The sequence below is a fragment of the Centroberyx gerrardi genome, chromosome 5 (assembly GCF_048128805.1).
Source record: "Centroberyx gerrardi isolate f3 chromosome 5, fCenGer3.hap1.cur.20231027, whole genome shotgun sequence".
Classification (NCBI taxonomy): domain Eukaryota; kingdom Metazoa; phylum Chordata; class Actinopteri; order Beryciformes; family Berycidae; genus Centroberyx; species Centroberyx gerrardi.
This window is the reverse complement of record NC_136001.1, coordinates 2480720-2504522: the sequence shown is the minus strand read 5'-3', so window position 1 is coordinate 2504522 and position 23803 is coordinate 2480720. Positions and strand designations below refer to the sequence as shown.

The 23803-nt window shown below is 41.5% G+C and overlaps 1 pseudogene; it reads left to right on the top strand.

Moving 5' to 3' along the window:
- LOC139908649 (uncharacterized) overlaps positions 1-12374 on the top strand; it is a 38625-nt pseudogene extending 26251 nt beyond the window's left edge.
- The last annotated feature ends 11429 nt before the right edge of the window (positions 12375-23803 follow it).

Here is a 23803-nt window from a genome sequence, read left to right as displayed (position 1 = left end):
AGTCTAATCCTTCTGGATCCAACAGTGTTATGGCTAACACTAAACAGTCTGGTCTCGTCCCGCGAGTTGAAGACTGCGCCTCGGCTAAACAAAAGAACAGTTCGAACGTTTCAGGTACCACCTTGTTAGTCGACGCAAGTCGCAAGAAGGGGCGATGAGGAAAGGTATCTCTGGAATTTATACTCTTGGTGACGTCATGGGGACATCCCGGGGCTCGCCCGAGTCTCGTCCAATGAGAGACCAGAGGTTGGGTTTCAGCCAGTTCGCACCTAGGTGTGAACTTCAGGGCCTGTTGTAATTTTGGTGCTGCTTTCCTTTGTTTAAGGTCCCAGCCCAGCGGGTGGGCTAGAGTTCAGGTTTCTGATTCCCTTGTTAGGCCGGTGTTTTAGGCTTTTAATCTTACATGTAGGCCTTTCCTTTGTTTGACCACATGGCCTGGCCCAACACTGGGTTTATAAGCATTAATTAATGGCTTCATTAATTGTTAATAAATAATTTACTAATGCTTTGAAAATCATTTAGAAGTCATTAATAGGCATTCATTTTGGGTTGCCAGGTTGTGAAAAATCCCTTCACTGAGTCATGAAGGTGACGTTGTTTTCTCCTCTAGCACACCGACGGGAGGCCGGTGTGCTATACGGCTACTATTTTACTATTGTAGTAAAAGAAAAAGTACGGGCGCTGATATATACATTAACTGTCCTTTTATTCCAAAAGTCGTAAAGTGGATGAACCCGGTTAAAGAGTAACCGCCCGTACGGGACGCTCTAAGAAGTAAAGCGAACGCGCCCGCAACGAGGCAGGGATCATTTCATTGGTCAACACTACACCTGGCATTCTGTTGGTTGGGGAATTTTGACAGGGTTGTTGCACAAAAAATCCGAGAGCAGAGCAGAAATCTGAGAGCAGACGTTTCACGAGCGCACAGAAGCAGTGGTGCGAGGAGAAGGGCTGAAGCTGGAGCGCAGGAAATCTGTGTGCAAGCAACATTATATCTGAGTGCAAGCATACAGTTTGAGCAGAAGCAGAGCAAATCTAAGCGCAAGCAGGGGCTATTTGAGTGCGAGGGCAGGGTTTGAGGGAAAGCATTACAAAATCTGAACGTGAAATCAATAAATCATGCTCTCAAATTGAAAGACCACGCTCTTGAATAAAGATAGGAAAAAAGCTCCAGTATTCAACGTCAACATGACGTTGGCATGAGATGTTTGGAAGACGTTGGATTTTGGTTACTTAAGACCACGACTTAAAACCAACAAAATATCAATGTCTAACGATGTTAGAATTTCATGTTGTGTAGACGTTAACATTATGACGTTTAGCAGACGTTAGCTATTGGTCACCATACCTCACGACTAAATGTCGGTATTCTACGTCAATATGACGTTGGCATGAGACATTTGGAAGACGTTGGATTTTAGTTACTTAACAACACAACTTAAAACCAACAAAATGTCAACGTCAGCTGTCGTCAGTATACTACGTCAAGTTGACGTTGGCATTAGACGTTGTCCTGACATTGAATTTTGGTCACCCGACATCACAACCTACATTCAACCAAATATCAACGTCTATCGACGTTGGTGGCCAGCTGGGAAGAGTGTACATCACATACTAGTGTGTAGCAAATTTGCAATTTTCATTTATAGATTACTTTATACGATAGTACTTTATGACATTTGTATATTTATTGAATTTTCATATTTACAAAGTTTTGTGTGTGCAATAAAAATGTGTTGGTAAACATACTGAAAGTTGGCTCAGGGGGTCGGCTAAGCAGACCCAGGGTCCTCCTCATCCTCTTCCTCCTCCATTAGGTCAAGACGGTCTCCTGGATGGTCTCTTGATAGGTGGGGAGGTCAGGCTAGGTTGTGGAGGAACAAAGGGGACAGTTGAAGAGCTAACTCTGAAATCTCTGCAATCTAAAACTACATTACCACAAACTACAGCCTCAATAATTACTATGTAGTTGATTCTAAATGTCTCCACCACAGTCAAGGAAAATAGGACATTATAACCTCCAGAGAGGTAGTATTTCTTGCAGTGTCGTCGTTCAGGTTTTCTAGGTTTTCTAGTTTGCCACAACCCCAGCTGATTACAAGACTAGATTTACCAGACTAGGTGCAAAGACAGAACGTGATCTCATCAACCAGTAACTCCCTTCCATTCATTTAGAAGTGAAATATTCATGGTGACAAGAGTCCCTGATCGACAAAGTACTTTTAGAGTTTTGCCACGTTACAGTTGCGATTGTCTCGTGTACGGAGATGTGTCCGCAAAGTGAGCCAGAGGAGCTAACCTTAGCTAGCGCTAACGCTAGATTAGCTTGCTGCAAGTGCCACTAATTTAGCCCCTAAACTTGATTATAGTACATGTGTCCTAACGGCACCGGGTTAACGAGACGAGGTGCTCGTTTTGGCCGGCTGAGGTAGCCTACAACCGACTCTAGCTGCACATGTTTTTGCCCCTATTGCTAACTGTTGTCGTTGTGGCCAACAGGCTTCCTCGTATTCACAGGCCCGCATCAAACTGTCTCATCAGACTGGAGCTAAATCGCTACCCGATGCTAATCGGACTGAAATACCATAAACTACCGTATCCATTTCTCATTCTCAAGTTACGTTAGCGGACACATCTCTCCACACAAGGCAGCTGATTTAGCAACAAAGCATCATAGAGTGTAAAATAAACAAGAACACAATGTCGCAAACAAGCAAATGGAACATAACTTTACACACCTTAGCAAACCTCGACATGTTCTCAAGCCCAGCTAACTGTACTTGGAATAGACTGTAAATATAATCACAAAGTGGCGACACTTACCGATTGCACGTTTGCTGTTGGGTCACGTCCAGTTAGGATGGATCCATCTCTCATGTGCAGTTGATTGTTTTCGGACATTTTTCCATGCTACGCAGCTACGCTACAGACAACAGGGTTTGGTCTTGCGCATTCAGTTGCCGGGCAATGGCGGATGGTGCTGTAGGCTGGCATATGAAATGAGTGTACCTTTGTGATGTCACAAATTTACAGAAGTCCAAACGGCTCGTTTAAGGGCATATTTTCCTTACATGGATGGTGTGGATTTAGCTGGGGACCAAGTGTTTTGATACTTCCATGATGTTTAGATAGCACATCCAACTCCTTTATAATCAAAGAGACAAGGGAAATCCGGTTTTGCACGTTATGGGACCTTTAACCCTCTAGACCCCAGTAGAATTCTATTGCTGCAGTTCACTGAGAATTCTCACTTAAATAAGCATTTTCTTGCTCATTCCAAAGAAACAGCTATATCTCAAAAATAAAAAATTGACAATCACAAGTTTTTCCATTTAAAAAAAAACACAACTTCCCCTTTAATTTGGTACCAAATACATGGCAAGGCGATTCAGGGCATCTCCTTACTTCAGTGTCAACATTCACAGTATGACAACAAAAGTTCTTTCCTATCTTGGGTAACGATAAGCTTTCAAAATACATACAAAACCTCCAGCGCTTCAACCCACACAGTAACAAGATCAGACAATAGTAGTCACCAAACAAATATTGAAAAAGTCGGCAAATTTGAAATGGAGAAAAGTCGCCGCAACCCAGTCAGCAAGGGTGTAACTTTGGTTTGAACATTGGGGAGGTTGAGATCCATTAGACCCCGAGGACGGCAACCCTGTAGGGGGGTCCGGGAAATTTTTTTTGAAGAACAGCTGTGAAATGATAATTTCTGGTGAACTTTAGGGGGAAAATACTTAAGACTACTGATCAATAAATCAAACATGAAATCACAATATTTGTAAACAGTTGATCAAACCAACAGTTCAGAAAGTCTCCACCAAACCCCATTGTTCAGTTACTGAAAAATGGGTTACCAGTAAATTATATTTTATGCATGCTAACATGCAGTGTTGGGCAAGCTACTTGGAAAATGTAGTGAGCTAGCTACCAGTTACTCTACATTAAATGAAGCTCCACTACATTGAAGCTATCCCCCAGAGAAATGTAGCTAGCTAAGCTACAAGCAACATGGCAAAAGTAGTTTGCTACATCGAAGCTACTTTTTTTTTTTTTTTACATTGAACCAACTTGCCAAAATGCCATGCCAAATCAATGTTATCTCAGTGATCAAGAAAAACTGTCAGTCAAACAAATAGGCACCAAAAAAATGTTCAGTTCAGTTGTTTATTATAAAAAAAAAGCTGTGCCTTTGCGAGCAACTGCTCTTACAACAATACCAATTTGGCAACAAAAACAAACAAAAAAACATGCTCCAATAACATAAAGCAAATCATCTATGTTCGTTTGCGTGTGTGTGCGTGTGTGTGTGTGTGTGTATATATATACCTGTTTGCATGTGTATGCTCAATCTAGTGGAGACTTGGGCACATTTGATGGATAAAGCTGTGGAGACTTACTTTAACAAACTCTTTTAAGTCAACTCAAACTACAGTAGCAAAAGAATAAAGACCTGACGCGTGTTAACTGTATTCCCTGCACCAGAGACATCGCAGGCATCAGCCCAAGGATTGGTAAGTGATGTCACCGTCATACGGAAGTGCTTCTGTCGGCTACACAGACACAATTCCTCTGTGTATGGCGTCACGTACCTATCCTTAGTTTTATTCCAGACCACAACAGAAAGCTTTGCTGCACTTGAACTTTAGAAATGCCTGGGAGAATGTAGCTTTCGTGGACGCTACTGCACTACTTAATAATAATAAACTTTATTTGCACTTGATCAATAAAACAGCTTCGCTACTGAAAACGCTATTTGATTAAAAAAAAAGCGACGCTACCACCACGCTACTGAGAAATGTCGTTAAACTAGTAGCGCCGCTACTTGTAGCGACGCTACTGCCCAACACTGCTAACATGCCACCTAATATCTGACTCCTAGCTGGGTCTGTTTCAGACACATATATACAGTGGCCCTGAGGGTCAAAACACCACAACATTTCACAAAACACAATGACATTTCACAAAACACGACATTTCACAAAACACAATGACATTTCATAAAACACAATGACATTTCACAAAACAAATGAACATTTCACAAAACACAAAAACATTTCACAAAACACAACAACATTTCACAAAACACATTTCACAAAACACAACATTTCACAAAACACAACAACATTTCACAAAACAAATTAACATTTCACAAAACAAATTAACATTTCACAAAACACAACAACATTTCACAAAACACAACATTTCACAAAACACAACAACCTTTCACAAAACAAATTAACATTTCACAAAACACAACAACATTTCACAAAACACAACAGCATTTCACAAAACACAACAACATTTCACAAAACAAATTAACATTTCACAAAACACAACATTTCACAAAACACAACATTTCACAAAACACAACAACATTTCACAAAACACAACGGCAAAAGAGAAAACATTTCAGCATTTCACAGAAAACGGAAAAGGTAGGTCCTTTCTTTGTTGTTACTGATTGGATGTATTCGTTGTCACTCAAAGTAACAGGAAGTGGGACCAGAGCAATGGCTCTGAGAGATGTGTTCCGCTGGTTCAAATTACAGTTTTTTACAATTGCTTAAGCACGGGCTCATGTTGTCAAAACACTACACACAATTCACACAACCACACACACAAGTAGCAGAACACCTCAGATCTTTTGCAAAATGAAACACATTCATTCAAAACTATACAATAATTTATAAAAACCCAATTTTTGGCACACACATGGTTCATACGATCTGATTCTGTTTGAACCAGTTACACACTACTGTGCTCAATCTAAAACACTTTTAACATTTCTACTTTTCTAATGATATAGTCTGGGTTTGATTTTTTCAGAGATATTGTTAAAGTACATGAATATATTGACCAAACACAACACACAAGACCAGTACTGCACACTGATGAAAATATTTATTTCTCTCCACATTGTAAAATCAGTTGATACATCCATGCATTTCCAAAGGTTGCATTTTGCACTGAAAATCAGAACAGAACATATTCTAAATAGACTATAGTACATAAACACAGCAAAAACATTTGTGGAGACAAAAAAGAAAGCGCTGCAACGTTGCCTTCCATTTTTGTTGAAGACAGGTACACTCACCTGTTGCCTTTCTATAGTGCTTACGCCTGATTGGTGAGTTTACAATTAAGCACTTAAGTGTCTGTACACCTGACGGCCGTGTTTGATCAATTGGTTATAGGTGTAGTATTTTGAAAGGCAGTGCCTTGAAATGGCAAAGTGACATCATGTTAGATTTCTGTGTCTAACGTAGAGAAGTGTGTTTAGTGTTTTGCAAAACACTGTGTAGTGTTTTGCAAAAAGTGTGAGGCTGAGAATGTGCTTATAGTTGTGCAGATATGGGCTGAGGTTTTGCTCTCTGAGTGTCAGTTTCAATAATTGTGCTTTATGTGTCATTTTAGTGTGTAAGCAATCGTAAAAAACTGTAACAGAAAATAACGCTTCCGGCGTTTAGCCTTCAAAATAAAAGCGCAATATTTTAAACATGTATAAATACTGTTTTAAACCAATTACTTTGTATTTCATCGTCAAATTCAATAAGTGAACACCCATATTAATGTTTGATGTCAACATAATAATGAAAAATGCTATAATATGTGCCATTTTTAACTATAAACGCTGCATATATTACACTTTCTGACATTTTTGACTAAATTGGACACTGTACAGTTTACCTTTTAGTGTAACTGCACAAGTTCTATGTCAAAACACTCCTGCAGACCTGAACTTTCACACACACTAATATTTAGGCCCAAATGGTTTAAGAAGAGTCATGACAGGCCCTCAAAGTCAGCCATACTCTAACACTGTGACATTTGTAGAAAAAAGTATCTAAGACACACATTTGAAACACACACAATAGTCTCAAGTCTTTTTACAGTTTTTAATTTTACTGGTTTCAATGGCAGGTGTGACTGAAAAAAAGAAATGGGACAAATTAGATATAAATACATAAATAATAAATACACAGCTTGGACCTAAATGATAGTGTGTAGAGAAAGTACAGGTCTACAGGAGTGTTTTGACATAGAACTTGTGCAGTTACAATGAAAGATAAACTGTACAGTGTCCAACTTAGTCAGAAAATGTCACAGTTTTACAGTATGACTGACTTTGAGGGCCTGTCATGACTTTTCTAAAACAGCTTGGACCTAAATGATAGTGTGTAGAGAAAGTACAAGTCTGTTAGAGTGTTTTGACAGAACTTGTGCAGTTACAATGAAAGGTAAACTGTACAGTGTCTACTTTATTCTACAAATGTCACATTATTACAGTATGGCTGACTTTGAGGGCCTGTCATGACTTTTCTTTAACAGCTTGGGCCTAAATGTTGGTGTGTAGTGAAAGTACACATCTGCAGGAGTGTTTTGATATAGAACTTGTGCAGTTACTCTAAACTGTACAGTGTCCAGTCAGAAATATCAAAAAGTGTAATACATGCAGCATTTATAGTTAACAATGGCATATAATATGGCATTTTTCATTATTATTTTGACATCAAACATTAATATGGGTGTTCACTTATTGAATTTGATAATTAAATACAAAGTAATTGGTTTAAAACAGTATTTATACATGTTTATTTTGAAGGCTAAATGCCGGAAGCGTTATTTTCTGTTAATTTGAACCAGCGGAACGCATCTCTCAGAGCCATTGCTCTGGTCCCACTTCCTGTTACCTTGAGTGACAACGAATACATCCAATTAGTAACAACAAAGAAAGGACCTACCTTTTCTGTTTTCTGTGAAATGTTGAAATGTTTTCTCTTTTGCCGTTGTGTTTTGTGAAATGTTAATTTGTTTTGTGAAATGTTGTTGTGTTTTGTGAAATGTGTTTTGTGAAATGTTGTGTTTTGTGAAATGTGTTTTGTGAAATGTTGTGTTTTGTGAAATGTTAATTTGTTTTGTGAAATGTGTTTTGTGAAATGTTGTTGTGTTTTGTGAAATGTTAATTTATTTTGTGAAATGTTACTTTGTTTTTTGAAATGTTGTGTTTTGTGAAATGTTCATTTGTTTTGTGAAATGTTGTTGTGTTTTGTGAAATGTTGTGGTGTTTTGACCCTCAGGGCCACCGTACATATAGGCTACTCATGTGATACTGTTGTGTATAATACTGCCTCACTGCCTATATCTTGCTCTCTAGAGGGCACATGTTTAGCTCCAATCTCTAATCACCATTGAGTGGCAACAACAATAACAGCAAAGAAAATATTGGAAAACACTCATCCAATCAGGGAGATTTTTTGTACCAATTAACAGATTAATGCTTGATTCTAGAGCATTTTCCCCACTAGTTTAAGTTTCTAGTTTAATCACCATGATGATCTTTACACATCTTGAACACACCTGGAACTAAATGCTTTTAGCAGTTCAAAGGCCACATATATTTCATGACATGGTGTAATAAAGAGCTGAAGCTAGTGTGTTTTCCATGAGAAGCCTAGCCTTATCAACAGTACAGAAGCAAGCAACTATGCAATGGAGAACAACATGTTTTTAAAAAATTGATCAGATCTAGGCTGTCAGTTGCCAATCAGCCTTGGGCCGGGAGGCGACAGCCGCATGCGGACTCACATTGCTGCTGAGCTGGTGCTCCGCGCGTCGTAACCATAGAAACGGCCGCAACGCACAGCTGTGTAGTCTAGAAGATGCTGGCAGCTAGCTAGCTAACGTTTGCATTGTACATAGCCATATATAACACATACCTGATACACCCACTCTTGCACCGACACTTTGGGTCTCATTAATGTCCCAGTAGCTGCTTAGAAAGCAGTCATTAAGTTTTGGGAAATCACAGACCTCAAGAATCAACTTTTCCTCCATTTTTCAAACTCAGTGACAGCAGAACAAACTCTCATTTCACTAGTCAGGTGACATGGTGTCCACTGATAATCAATTTTGTGGTGAAACTTGGCCGTCGCGGTGTCAAAAAGTTAAGGCATGTTGCGGGCACGAATGTGTTTTTTTCACGAGTGAGCCCGCGTCCTGCTCCGCCTGCCATTGCGCCCACTCCTCCGTGTCTCCCCACGCACCTCCCATTGAAAATGAATGAGAAAGGAGACAGAGGCGCAACATGGGCACAACCAAACCAAACGCGGAGAAAAAAAATATTTTATCGGTTTATCTTTGTCTTTATTATATGGAGTTAATTTATACTCGTTATGCTATATTATTGGGGGGGTTTATTGGCCTGTTTGTGATATTGGAGGGGTCGCGACCCCCCCATAAATTATGCCCTTGCCAGTCAGTCCTCCCTACCGACTCTTCGGCACGCTGCCTCCCGGAAACCAGCGTCCGTCTCCGGCGGTGAGAGCCAGGTAGGTCCCGGTATTTAGTGATGGTGATCTTGTGTCTTGTTTTATCGAACAAGAACAAGTGATTTCGATCAAAATACTTCAACTCACAATGTCTTTGTAACTTTCCACTATACACATCGGTCAGGTTCTGTCTCACAGCACAATTGTACAGCTTCCATAGGGTTTTAAAAGCGGTGACGCAAAGCCATTTTTAGATCTACCGAGGACAATTAAACCCAGGGAAAATCAAAGGTGTCAGTGTCACCAGATACATTTTCTGGTTCCGGTTCATTGATGACAATATGAAGTATATATAAAACAAAGCTGATCACTTTATTTTCTGTTTGTGGTACATTTTAAACGATTTAAAAATGAGGGGCGCTCTTGGGCGCTATAGTGAAATATAGAACGGGCGCTATGGGGTGTGGAGGGTTAAGAACCACCCAGACCCACTGTTTGTCCAGTTTCTCATTCAAGGCTTTTCTAATGGCTTCCACCCTGGTATCGAAGTCACTCCCGATACTTCATCCACATGCCGAAATCTCCAGTCAGCCCTAGCTGATCCAGACACTGTCGACAAACTCCTGGCAAAAGAAGTGAAGGAGGGCTTCATGATTGGACCATTTAACACAACTCCTTTTCCTGCCTACCGTATCAGCCCCATCAGCATCGCCACCAGAAAATACTCTGGTAAGAAGCGTCTAATCATTGATCTGTCTTCCCCCCATGGTTCCTCTATTCCAAGCACCAACAGCCTTATTCCAAGTCCAGACTTTTCAATGCAGTATGCGACCATCAACCATGCCAAGTCTCGCCAGCCAAGGTGCTTGGCTTGCAAAAGCAGACATCACCAGTGCCTTTAAAGTTCTTCCCATCCATCTGGATTTCTGGCGCTTTTTTGGGTTCTGCTGGAAAGGCGTTTACTACTTTGCTGTCCGCCTTACTTTCGGTTGTAAGAGTAGCCTAAACATATTCAATTCCCTCTCCGAAGCTCTCTGCTGGATACTCATTAACAACCGCAAACCCCCCCATCATCCACCTTCTCGACGATTTTCTCGTCATCACCTCACCATCATCTCCTCCATCCTTCGGCCTCTCTACACTGAAATCAGTGTTCTCAGAACTTGGCGTTCCCCTCGCTTCAGATAAAACTGAGGGACCCTTCACTTCTCTCGAGTTCCTCGGCATCACGTTGGATTCACTCTCCTTCGTAGCTTCTCTGCCAGTGGAGAAAATCCAAAGGATTACACTGTTCATCGATAACCATCTCCTAGCGCACAGGTCTAGGACACAGGTCTGGACTAAACGTCAGTTTCTCGCACTGCTCGGACACCTCAACTATGCTATATGGATCATCCCACAAGTCAGATCCTTTTTGTCCCACATGCTGACGATGGCAGTCGCTGCTCCTTCCCTACACAATCGCATCGTCTTGGATGAATCATGTAAAATGGAGCTACGATTGTGGTGACACTTCCTCTCATCTTGGAACGGCATATCTTTTTTCTATGATGACTTCATTACCCAGCCAGAGGACATCCAGCTCTACACCAACACCACCCCTTCCATCGGATTTGGCGAATTCTATGGAGGCAGATGGTTCTCCTCCGAATGGCCACCCGAATTTTCTTCCTTGGACCGCCAATCCCTCTCGCCCTCCTCTGCTCTTCATGAGTTGTATCCCATTGTCGTAGCAGCTTGCCTGTGGGGCCATGAGTGGTCCAGGAAGATCATCCTCAACAACACTGCCGTCGTCGATATCATAAACAAAGGACGGTCCAGCTCCAGCCCCAGTTCCTACTGGCTTTCTTTGGCTTCCTGAGATGCTCCGAGTTCACGTCCACTACCTCCTCCGATCGACGATGCGACATCTCATTCCACTCCCCTGACTCCCTCATCTTCAACCTCAGGTTCAGCAAGACCGACCAGCTCGGACTCGCACATCCCATCTTCATATTCCGCCTCAATTCGTACTTGAGCCCTTTGGAGCCTCTCGTCAACTACATTAACTCAAGATTGACCGCCAATGCTTCCCCACAAGATCCTCCCTTCATAACCGAGATGGGGAAAATTGCCTCACGCTTCTGGTTCCACCACCATTTCCGGCAAGTACTGATCAAATCTGCCTATATATAGGCACTACTCCGGCCATTCTTTCCACATCGGTGCCGCTTCCACAGCCTCCAGTCAAGGAGTATCAGATCATACCATACAAATCCTCGGACGCTGGTCATCTCAAGCCTACCACTGTTACATCCGCAATAACCTCCACATCTGGAAAGTCCATGCAAGAAGAATATCAAGGCCGGCTTTGTTTCCACGCACGCGTGCAAGGCAGTGTGCGCGTGCATGTGGTGTGTGCGTTACTGTGTGCGCTGTTGGTTTGTGTGTGTCTGCGGAGGGGTGGAGGGAAGGGGGAAGTTGTGTGCGTGTGGCGTGTGCGTTACTGCGTGCACTGTTGGTTTGTGTGTGTCTGCGGAGGGGCGGAGGGAAGGGGGGAGTTGTGTGCGTGTGGTGTGTGCGTTACTGCGTGCACTGTTGGTTTGTGTGTGTCTGCGGAGGGAAGGGGGGGAGTTGTGTGCGTGTGGTGTGTGCGTTACTGTGTGCGCTGTTGGTTTGTGTGTGTCTGCGGAGGGGCGGAGGGAAGGGGGGGGAGTTGTGTGTGTGTGCGTGTGTGTGTGTTTCTGTGTGTGCTGTTCTGTGTGCCGGCAACGGCCACATGGAGACTTTTGGGCACGTGGGTGTGGGGTGAGTGTGTCTGTGTGTCAGTGAAAGTGGTGTGAGACAAAGGATGGGAGGAAGTTTAGGTGTCTGTGTGTCAGTGAAAGTGTAACTTTTATAATTTACAATTTAACATTTGCCACCGACTCTGTCCGTTTGTCATCGGATGTGTTTGTTATAATGACTTGTTTCGAGTTGTTCGAGACTTGTTTTTGTGTATCCTATGTATGCATTGGTGTCTGTCAGACTGCCCGTTTGGTCCATGTTGGAGGGGGGGGTGTCAGTCGGGATTCTATAAATGCTGACGGGTTGCTAGGACAGGTCAGGGACCGCTAGTTGAATCGCCTAAAAGGGGGGCATGTCTGGTTACGTGAATTGGAGAAACAAATATAATATAATAGAAAAAACTGACAGTAGCGATAGTGTATTGACATCTAGAAGTTGTGGGGTTGTATTGACAGACCTGATCAGTCTGAAAATAAAAGAAGATACAATATTGACCAGAACTAGGTTCCTGGTGGTCTACAACAAACCAGGTCACACCCCTCTGACAATAACAGAAAAAACGAAAACGGTGACCCGCACCGACATTGTCTGTGTAGGAAGCTTAGAGGTGGGGGGTTCACAACCTTACATCATCTCCTCTCAATTCATTTCTCCAAGGTAGATAATTAAAGATAAAAGAAAGTCGCATATTGACAGCTATCCTGTCATCATAAATCCCGTTTGGGGGATGTGTCTCAACACGGTTTTTATTGAACGTTTGGGGTTGTGTCTCGCCATGTTTTGTAGGTCTTTATTTAAATTTTGGGGGTGTTCTAGGAGTGGCCTAAATGCTTCTAACTATATAAAGTGTGAGTGCTTCTTCGATGCCCAGACAACACAGAATCAACGCCGACCAACTGTAGGACTCACCGCTCTCTTTTAATTCCAGCGCCTTCCGTCGTTACGTACTCATCTGTACCCCTATCGTATTTTCCGGCTACGGGACATCACGATGGAAAACACAGGTACGACCTCTAACGCTTCAACACCGCTTCGTAGAGTGAACATGGTTGATGCTGCGTTAATTATGGCTCCCAAAAAGAAAAGGAGTGTTCCTAAAACCCTGCCATGTTTTCTAGACCAGAAAGCATGGGCTCCGCTATATGAGTGGAATATGGATGACGGACGTGTCTCTGGGTATCTGTTTGAGAAAGGACAAGTATGTCTTTATACAAGAGAGGCTGATGAGATGTTTTTGAAAGAAGTTACACCACACATTCATTTTTTTGAAAAAGACTGGAGTGTGGTTAGAGATAAAATATGCCCGGGTCTAAATAATACTCAAGGACTGTATGAGGCCCAATGGGATGGGTCAGTGGAAGGTGAAACCTACCGGGTGGAAACGGATATAGCCATCAAGGACCCTGAATCCTACGTATTTTTCAGAAAATGTCTGGATAACTCTGTTATCCACAATGCACGGCGTGGCACCCCTGAGGAGGCCAAGTTATACCCCCTCACTGCTGAAGAATGGGGGTCATGGTTTACTACAGGATTTCTAATCCGCTGGAGTGATTGGGAGAGAACACAAGATGTTTTCTCTCACATCAATGTTTTGTTCAAGTGGTATGAGACCTACAAATCCTACGAAGGACTCAAAAAAAGACTTTTCCAAGACCCGCTGGAGAAAAAAGTTTCTCCCTTACTGATGTAGAATGGGAGGGGATTTTGAATCTGCTGGAATGTTTGGGAGATTTGTTTATATCGGACTAAAAGGTTTCTAAAAAATCTGTATATATGTTTGCGCAGGTGTGCAGGAGTTTGCCACTCATGACAAGCCTGCTTATTTTACAAGCTCCCAGGGTGATGACAACAATGACAATTGGATAGACTGATTCGGCGAGGAGTTGGGGAAGAGAAATCTGACATTTCTGCCCCAGGAAAAAGTAGACATACAGAATACTTCTTTGGAAGAACATACAAACTCTTCGGATGATGATGATGATGATGATGATGTCGCGGAAGACACAACCATCACACCTTCTATGTGGAATGTTGTAAAGGTAACTATTGGACATTTTTTGTACAAAATTATTACTCTAAAAGTGAGAAGTGCTTGTGCAATCTGTCAAAGTCCATACTATGGACTTATTGCCATTCTCTCAAGGCCATATCACTCATGTATTGACGAATTACCTCCATATTATTTTGACGAATGTTTTCAAGAAATTACAAAAGAGCTTTTTAATGAAAATTACACAAGAGCTCAAGCGTATGTTCTGGACTGTCTCGGGATTGTGCCATCATCTTTGTCAAAAATTCAAGACGTTGCAGCGGCCGTTGTGTACGAGCTAAAGGGGAGTCGCTACATCATTCCAAAACTGAGGCAGATAAAAGAACAGAGTGGTACCAAAAGACTTAACGATATAGTCAAACAGTCTTTCAAGATATGGAGGAAAAGTGAAACCGTTTGACAAAAATGGGGAATACAGATAGCTCTCTGGCGGATTATGCTACAAACCAGAGTGTGTCGTATAAACTTACAATGTTGATGTGTGAAACTGTTGATAATGAGCTACATGATGTTGACAATAACGTCAATGCTTACAGATCTCAACAATACCAGGGGTTTAAAAAGCAAATGATGTGTGTTAGAGTTGTAGCAAAGGATTTACCTGGTATAGATTGGTCCAGCATGATACTCCTAGGGGCAAACAAATATTCAGATATAAAAACTACTCTCACAACAATTGTAAATTGTTTTCCTTTAAGCGATGATCGTATTAGAATTGGACATGTTGCTTGTTTTTGTACTTTTGGTATTGATCTGTGTGTTTTTAAGATAAACAGAAAAGAAAATGTAGATGTTTATAACGTGATGAAAAATCTAGCAGTTGTTAGTTAAAAAAAACCGAGGGGCATGTGTGAATTTTCTTAAACTAGCTAATCATTGATTTTGATGTTTTACCGTTTTTTGTAATAATGATAATAACGACGATATTTGTGATGTAAACATGTTTTAACAATAAAGACTGTTAAACTTGACAACAAGTGTTCATTCATTATATACAACACCATGGCAGAGGTCATGAAAAAGATATACTATGCTGCAGAGAGCTCAGGGGGGTATGGTGGTAGACAAAGACTTAAAAAGGCTGTGTTTGACAGTACCGGCAGACAATATCTAGACTCAGAACTAGAAAATTGGCTTCTGCATACACTCTTCACAAAAGCGCTCCTATACATTTTAAAAGAAATAGGGTATTAGTAAACGGCATAGATTGGCAGTTTCAGGCAGACCTAGATGATATGAGCATTTATGCTAAAGAAAATGATGGGGTGCGTTATCTGATAACATGTATAGATGTGTTTTCAAAGTATGCATGGGTTCGTTGTTTAAAAAATAAAAGCGGTGTTCAGGTGACCGCTGCGTTTAAAGACATCTTAAAAGAAGGAAGGGTACCTAAAAAATTACAAACAGACAAAGGCACAGAGTTTTTTAATAAGGAATTTCAAGAACTAATGAAAAAAAATCTGATTATACACTTTGCCACATCAAACGAGACAAAGGCATGTGTTGTTGAACGCTTCAACAGAACTCTCAAATCTAAAATGTGGAGATATTTAACAGCCAACAACTCTAAGCGTTATGTAGATGTTTTACAAGATCTAACCCATGCCTATAACACAAGTTATCACCGAAGTATTAAAATGAAACCGGTTAATGTGACTAAAGACAATGAAGACATTGCTTTTAATAACTTGTACAAAAAAACCAAAAAAAAAGAGGCTGGTTTACTTAAATTTAGATTTAGAAATGGGGATACGGTACGGATTTCAAAATTGAGAGGTTCTTTTAAGAAAGGTTATGAACAAAATTACACGGATGAATATTTTACCGTAGCAGAATGTGTACCGCATCAACCACCCGTCTACAGATTAAAAGATTATGACGGTGAAATATTACAAGGTTGTTTCTACGAGCAGGAGCTGCAAAAAATTATTGTAGATAAAAACAACACGTTCAAAATAGAAAAAATTCTGTCTAGAAAAAAGGAGGGTCGTAAAACTATGGTTTTGGTGAAATGGATCGGGTGGCCTGACAAATTTAATTCTTGGATTCCTGAAAATCAAGTTATAAACTTGAAATAAGAGTACATATGAGATATATAAGTCAGTGTCTAACTAGATGTGTATCATTGAACAAAAAAGTAGCATAAGGATAAACAGTATAAGGATGGATGGAGAAGGATTTTTTGTAACATTACCTAGCAATTCTTCCTCAACTTTTTACCCCAACAATACAATAGCTAATTTTAGAACAAAACTAGCCAAAGCTCGACACTTAAAAGGCTCATATGAAGTAGGATTGATTGAAATACAATATCCAAAGACTTGGACACCCTTTTCGGCAAAAGATGATGAATTTGTTGTTTCAGATAAAATGTCTGGCAAGAATGCCTGTCTAAGTGTAACGGTGGGATATTATACAACTATGCATCAGCTAATAACCGAGATAAATAGAGCATTATCTCAGCATGACATGGGATACATTATTCTCCAGTACAACATCATCAAAAACAGAGTGTCTATTTTGGAATCTGATATAGACATAACATTTCATGGAAAACTTGCACAAATGTTAGGATTTGCACCCGGCGTAACGTTTAAAACCCCTTCGCAAAAGGAAATAGATTACGAGGATGTTTCGCCGCTGCGATTTTTGGCACCACATCCTGCCGACATCAACGCGGGGTTGTACAACATGTTTGTTTATACCGACATTATAGAGCATCAATCAGTAGGGGACTGTTATGTGCCTCTTTTGAGAATTGTACATATTGCCGGACCAAACAATCAAATGATCACAAGGACATATGACAAGCCGCATTACATACCCCTCTCTAAGGCACACATCGACGACATAGAGATATCTCTCAAGTCAGATCAGAATCAAAATATACCCTTTACTTACGGGAAAGTTATAATCAAGTTACACTTTAGACCTGCAAAGACTTCTTTTTAAACTCGTGATCATGTATCAGCCATATGTTCATAATACGGCTAAATACGTTTCGTACTATACGGCACAAGCGGGCGGAGATTTACCGGGCTACAGCGGAGTTAGTTCACAATACGGAGCCGGACTAGGGGGTATTTTCCGAGGATTGTTTAGAATGGCATTTCCGCTTTTAAAAAGGGGTCTCCATATAGCCGCCCCTCATCTCAAATCAGCCGCTAAAAACATAGTTTCTGACGTCGTCACTAACGTCATGACCCGCGCCAACAAGACGCAAGAGGGGTCAGGAATGATGACCATGGCACGCAGACCTATGAAACGGCCTCCTGGCAAAAGGGGGAGTGCCCAACCGAGAAAGCGGCGCAGAATCCCAAATAAGAAGAAGAATCCTAGGTCAAGAAAAGCTATACAGGCAAGGAGAGCTGACTCGTCTAAACGTTATAGGAGCGGTGTAAAGAACTTATTTTAACAAAAACAAAACAAAACAAAAAATGGCTTTGCTACACAACATGTCTGGAGAATGTATTAAATCCGAATTGGATCTGTTCCTGGTGCCGCTCACACAAATGTTTACGTTGAAATTCCTCCTCTAGCAGCAATATCTGATACGGCTCCTTTGGAATTCTTTGTTTCTGCAAGCAACGAGAATTATCTAGATTTAAACAACACATATCTCTATCTGCGTGTAAAAATAACCAAGGCTAATGGAGGAAATTTGGCACAGACGGACGAAGTGGGATTCATCAACTACCCAAGATGTACATTATTTTCACAAGTGGATATTTCTCTGGGAGATAGACTTATAACACAGTCGTCAAACACTTATCCTGGAATTGATTGCCCCCATACATTCCGATCTGTTTTTTCAAGACAAGTTGTTGATAAACGGAGTTGATTTGAAGCTCAAATTTATAAGATCTAAAAATGAGTGTTGTTTACTACGCAATACAGTTGATGACTTTCGCGTCAACATCCTTTCGGTGGGTCTGTTTGTAAAAAAGGTATCAGTATCCCCTGCTATTAAACTAGCACATGCCAAAGCGTTAATGCACGGTACTGTAAAATACCCCATTGACAGAGTCTGCCTCAAAAACTTTAGCATACCTGCAGGAACAAGAGTATGTAATCAAGAAAACCTGTTTCTAGGGCAGATACCCAAATTTATTGTTATAGGGTTTGTTGATAATGAGGCTTTTACACGGAAGTTATGCCCGTAACCCATTTGCATTTAATCATTATGATATAGAGTTTTTATGTATATACGCTGACGGGCAGTCATATCCCACGAAACCGTTTCAACCCAATTTTGCAAAAAATAGCGCCATAAGAGAATATCACCAACTAGTTTCGGCAACTGGAAAGTATCTTAAAAACGAACCTTTATCAATAACTCGGGATGAATTTTGCCGTGGTTATAGCCTGTTTTGTTTTAATATGGCTCCTGATGAAGGTTGTGGACAGCATATCTCACTTATTAAAAACGGCAATGTCAGGCTAGAGGCACGTTTTAGAAACGCTCTCAATCGAACAGTTAATTTAAAGGTCCCATATTATGCTCTTTTTAGCTGTTTAAAACATTTCTCAGTGGTCTTTAAAACAAGGTTACGAATTCTGTTGCAAAAAAACACACAAATCCAGGCTCTGTGGAGCCTCTCCATCCTCTCAGTTTCTCCCCTCATTAACTATGCGCTGTTCTGAGTGGGCGGGGCTGCTATGATAATGAGGCGCTGCTCTGATTGGCCGCCTGATCGGCTAGGTGAGGGGGGAGGGTGCAGACATGGAAAAAACCCAAAACCAGCATGGCAGCTCCTTGTAGAAGAAAACTCCGTGACACAACATGTAAAACCGTACATGTTTGAGAAGGAATCTGTCAACTGAACAAGAGGAGGCAACTGCCGAAGTTTTACAGACACGGTTACAGCAGGATGTCTCTGAACGGTAGGTTGAAATTTCACTGTTTTCGTACTTTCTTACCGTGCGTGTGTATGTGGTTGCGTTGGCTATGTTGTCTTTCTGGATAGCCATAGCGGACAAATTTATATCCCATAAAAAGGATATCTAACGGTACCTGCCGGAGTGTCTCGCACGGTAACTGTACCGTATGGTTTGTTTGATTCATTTTTAGCCTGACGTTCACCGGTGCCAGTGGTTTGAGGCTGTCTAGTCAACACAGTAGGTGTCGGTAGCTTTTAGCTGGCTACTTGGATAGCTGCTGTAATGTTATTCCATGAAGTGTCTTACAATTGCCGTTGTACTGGCTAGCGATAGAAAAAAAATCCACACCAGACATTATGTAGTTATTACGTAAACATATGGTTATGTCCCACGCTATCTACCATTTGGACATATGACTGTCGTAATTTATGCCAGTGTTATTCATCTATAACGCTAGCTCAACAGTTTTAGAACTGTAGCTGAAATATTCAAACATTGCATCTCATGGAGGCCTGCTGGTCATTCCCCCTGTACATAACATCTTACCTCTTTTAGAGTTGACACCTTTATTGTTTATGTCGTATGTTACATTAGTTTGTACAGTACTCACATTTACTCTGCATTGTCTGTGCTAAATGATAAACATATAATATAAACGTCATTGTCAGTGTAATGTTCTTATGAAGCTAGCAAAATTCAATAAGTTACCCTTTCTCATTCCTTAGGTTACCAGAAGAATGAATCGGCTTCAGGATCCACCTACATGCATGTTGATCATCCTGGTCTGGAGCCTGTATGTTTGAATGTGTTCTCACTACAGAATGCAATGAACATTTATAAAGCAGAGGTATAGAACAATAAGTTTCTTTTATGCATTCTGTGCATGAATTGATTTGCCAAATAATATGGCCAACATGTGACTTTGGATAATACTGTACATGACAATAAATTTGAGTAAAATATCTGTGTTGTTCTACTTTATTACACATCCATGTAGAGAAACAACTGTAGCACACCTAAAAGTCTTTTAGTGACAGGGGCATCGGACAAAAGTTACTGAAAAAATAATATAATCCCACACACTGTCTACACTTGCATGTAAGTGTAGACAGTGTGTGTGGGGTTATATATTTTTTTCCCTTTACACACCCATGTAAATTAAACGTGAAACCAAAAAGTAACCACAACACTTGACTGTTCATACAGAATAAAATTATTTTATTATAGAAAAGGCATAAAAAAGGCACATGTAAAAACATAACACTGCTGCAGGACCATAATGGGGTGCTGTTATGTTACAAAATCTACATCTGTGAGTGTACACAGGGGAGTGTTCCACTGTAGCAGTTACTGCAGTGTAGTAAAGTAGTGCAGTATCAATCACAAAAATGATTTATAATTTGATGTTTTTAGTTATCTGTTATGTATTCGTGGAAAACACCCAACTACAACCTGACCTCATGCCAGATAACCAAAACAACAAAAGAAGAGACTAAGTATTCAAATGAAATATATTGACAGCATGTGTACCCTCTTCTCAGTGTCTAGCCTACAGATCCTTTGTCAGCTAGTGCTGGGGCTTTCTAGGTCGCAGGGTCAGAGTAGTGATACCAGTGTGTGTGGTGCTGTGCATATGCTGTGAGCTCCCTGATGCTGCCAGCTACATCGGGTTCAGACTGCCTCTTGATTGAACCGAGACACGTGGCTGCAATGACGTCCTCCTTGGCTGGCCTGTCAGACTGGGCGCACGGGTCTTCTGGGACGGGGATCATGAAAACCTGGCTCACATAAGGTGCAGGGTCCTGGAAGACGTGATCAAAGATGAGGTCCATCAACTCATCGACGTGATCTGTGGAGTAACAGAAACACAGAAATCATCAGTTCCATTACAAGAGTGTACATCACATACTAGTGTGAAGCAAATTTGCAATTTTCATTTATAGATTACTTTATACTATAGTTTATACTTTATGACATTTGTATATTTATTTAATTTTCATATTTACAAAGTTTTGTGTGTGCAATAAAAATGTGTTGGTAAACATACTGAAAGTTGGCTCAGGGGGTCGGCTAAGCAGACCCAGGGTCCTCCTCATCCTCCTCTTCCTCCTCTGTTAGGTCAAGACGGGTCTCCTGGATGGTCTCTTGATAGGTGGGGAGGTCAGGCTAGGTTGTGGAGGAACAAAGGGGACAGCTGAAGAGCCAACTCTGAAATCTCTGCAATCCAAAACTACATTACCACAAACTACAGCCTCAATAATTACTATGTAGTTGATTCTAAATGTCTCCTCCACAGTCAAGGAAAATAGGACATTATAACCTCCAGAGAGGTAGTATTTCTTGTCATCGTTCAGACTACAAGTCTTCTACAAGACTAGATTTACAAGACTAGGTGCAAAGAGAAGAACGTGAAATGTTACATCTCATCAACCATCCATTCATTTGGTGTTAGAAGTGAAATATTCATGATGACAAGAGTCCCTGATCGACAAAGTACTTTTCGAGTTTTGCCACGTTACAGTTGCGGTTGTCTCGTGTACAGAGATGTGTCCGCAAAGTGAGCCAGAGGAGCTAACCTTAGCTAGCGCCAACGCTAACGCGCTAGCGCTAACGCTAGATTAGCTTGCTTCAACTAACCCCTAACCTTGATTATAGTACATGTGTCCTAACGGCACCGGGTTAACGAGACGAGGTGCTCGTTTTGGCCGGCTGAGGTAGCCTACAACCGACTCTAGCTGCACATGTTTTTGCCCCTATTGCTAACTGTTGTCGTTGTGGCTAACAGGCTTCCTCGTATTCACAGGCCCGCATCAAACTCTCTCTCATCAGACTGGAGCTAAATCGCTACCCGATGCTAATCGGACTGAAATACCATGAACTACCTTATCCATTTCTCATTCTCAAGCTACGTTAGCGGACACATCTCTCCAGACAAGGCAACTGATTTAGCAACAAAGCACCATAGACTGTATTAAAAAATAAACATGAAAACAATGTCGCAAACAAGCAAATGGAACATAACTTTACACACGTTAGCAAAGCGGGACATGTTGTCAAGCCTAGCTGAATGTACCCAACTGTAAATATTATCACAAAGTGGCAACACTTACCGATTGCACATTTGCTGTTGGGCCACATCCAGTTGGGATAAATCCATCTTTCAGGAGCAGTTTTGATGAAAATCCTGCTTTGTATTGACACTCGTTTACGAAGCAGTCCGAGGTAAAGCGGTTAGCACAAACATGCAAATTTGGACTAAGTTTACTGTAGTCAGAACGTTATTGTAAAAACAATATTTTTATCTTCCGATGCTGGGAGGCAATGTAGAGCTTTGTGTTCAGCCTTGAAGCCAACAACGCAACATTTAGCATGTTTTGCTCTTGCTTTTGATATCTTCTAAGCGAAGTAGCGAAGTAAAACAATGGCGGCCGAAAGCGCACAGAGGAGCAGAGGGGAGTGGGAGTGGTTATCCAGCTCGGAGGTCGGCATATGCAAATTGCTCCCCTTGGGACGTCACAAGGGGAGCCAAATCAAAACGGCTTGTAGAAGCACATGTTTTCCCAGGAAGGAGGCCAGGGCAACAATGCAGAGGCATTCACTTCTCACATTCTGTGGGTTGTTAGGTTGAAGGATGACTAAAGTGTATGTGTATGGGCAAGGAAAAACGTGTTTTTCATAATATGGGACCTTTAAGGGGATGGCCGACTGAAAGGAGTGCAGTACCAAAAGAAATTCAGCCCTATTGGACATTTAGGGATGAAATCACCCACACATCTGAGCTGATGTTCAAAGCAGCAAAGCTCATTGTTCCACATCAGCTGACACAAGAAATGCTTAACAAAATCCACGAGTCACACTTAGGAATTGTGAAGTGCAAAGAAAGAGCCAGAGACATTCTGTATTGGCCACACGTCTTCACACATTGAGGAGATGGTATCTCAGTGTGCAATTTGTAACGAGAACAGGAACAGCAATCCGAGAGAGCCGTTACTCTCACACCCAATACCAGACAGACCGTGGGAGAAAGTAGGGACCGATCTCTTTCACTACAGAGGATCTGAGTTTCTGCTATGTGTGGACTATTTCTCAAAGTTCCCGAAAATCACTAAGTTGAGAGACACCACCAGTAGCAGTGTCATAGTTGCAATGAAATCGATGTTTGCAAGGCATGGCATTCCTGATGTTGTCATCTCGGATAATGGTCCTCAGTATGCCAGTGCTGAGTTCAAAGACTTTGCAGAAAGCTGGGAATTCAGGCACACCACGCCTAGTCCCAGTCACGCCCAGTCGAATGGTCAAGCAGAAAGAACAGTACAGACTATTAAAAATATGCTGAAAAAATCAGAGTGTAATAATGGTGACCCCTACATTTCAGTGTTGGAGTATCGCAACACACCACTGGAAGGTGTAGGATTATCACCAGCACAGTTGCTGATGGGACGGCGGCTGAAAGGAAAACTGCCAACCTCAACCTCACTGCTCACTCCAGAGGGAACTGTCCAGGCAGTTGAGAGACAAGCAGGAGCAGCAAAAACTCTACTTCGACAGGCAAACAAGGAGACTGTCTGACCTGCAAGTGGGAGAAAATGTCAGGGTACAAAGAGGAGAGACATGGCAGCCAGCCGTGGTCCTGCACAAACATGAGCAACCGCGATCTTTTGTGGTTCGCACACCAGATGGGAGACTGTACAGGAGAAACAGAAAGTATCTGCGGAAAACAGATGAGACAACCTTTCAGTCTACAAATGAACAGGACATCTACCTGAACAGAGACTCTGGGATGAAAGACTGTGACACAAGAGACAAGCACGCAACACACACACGT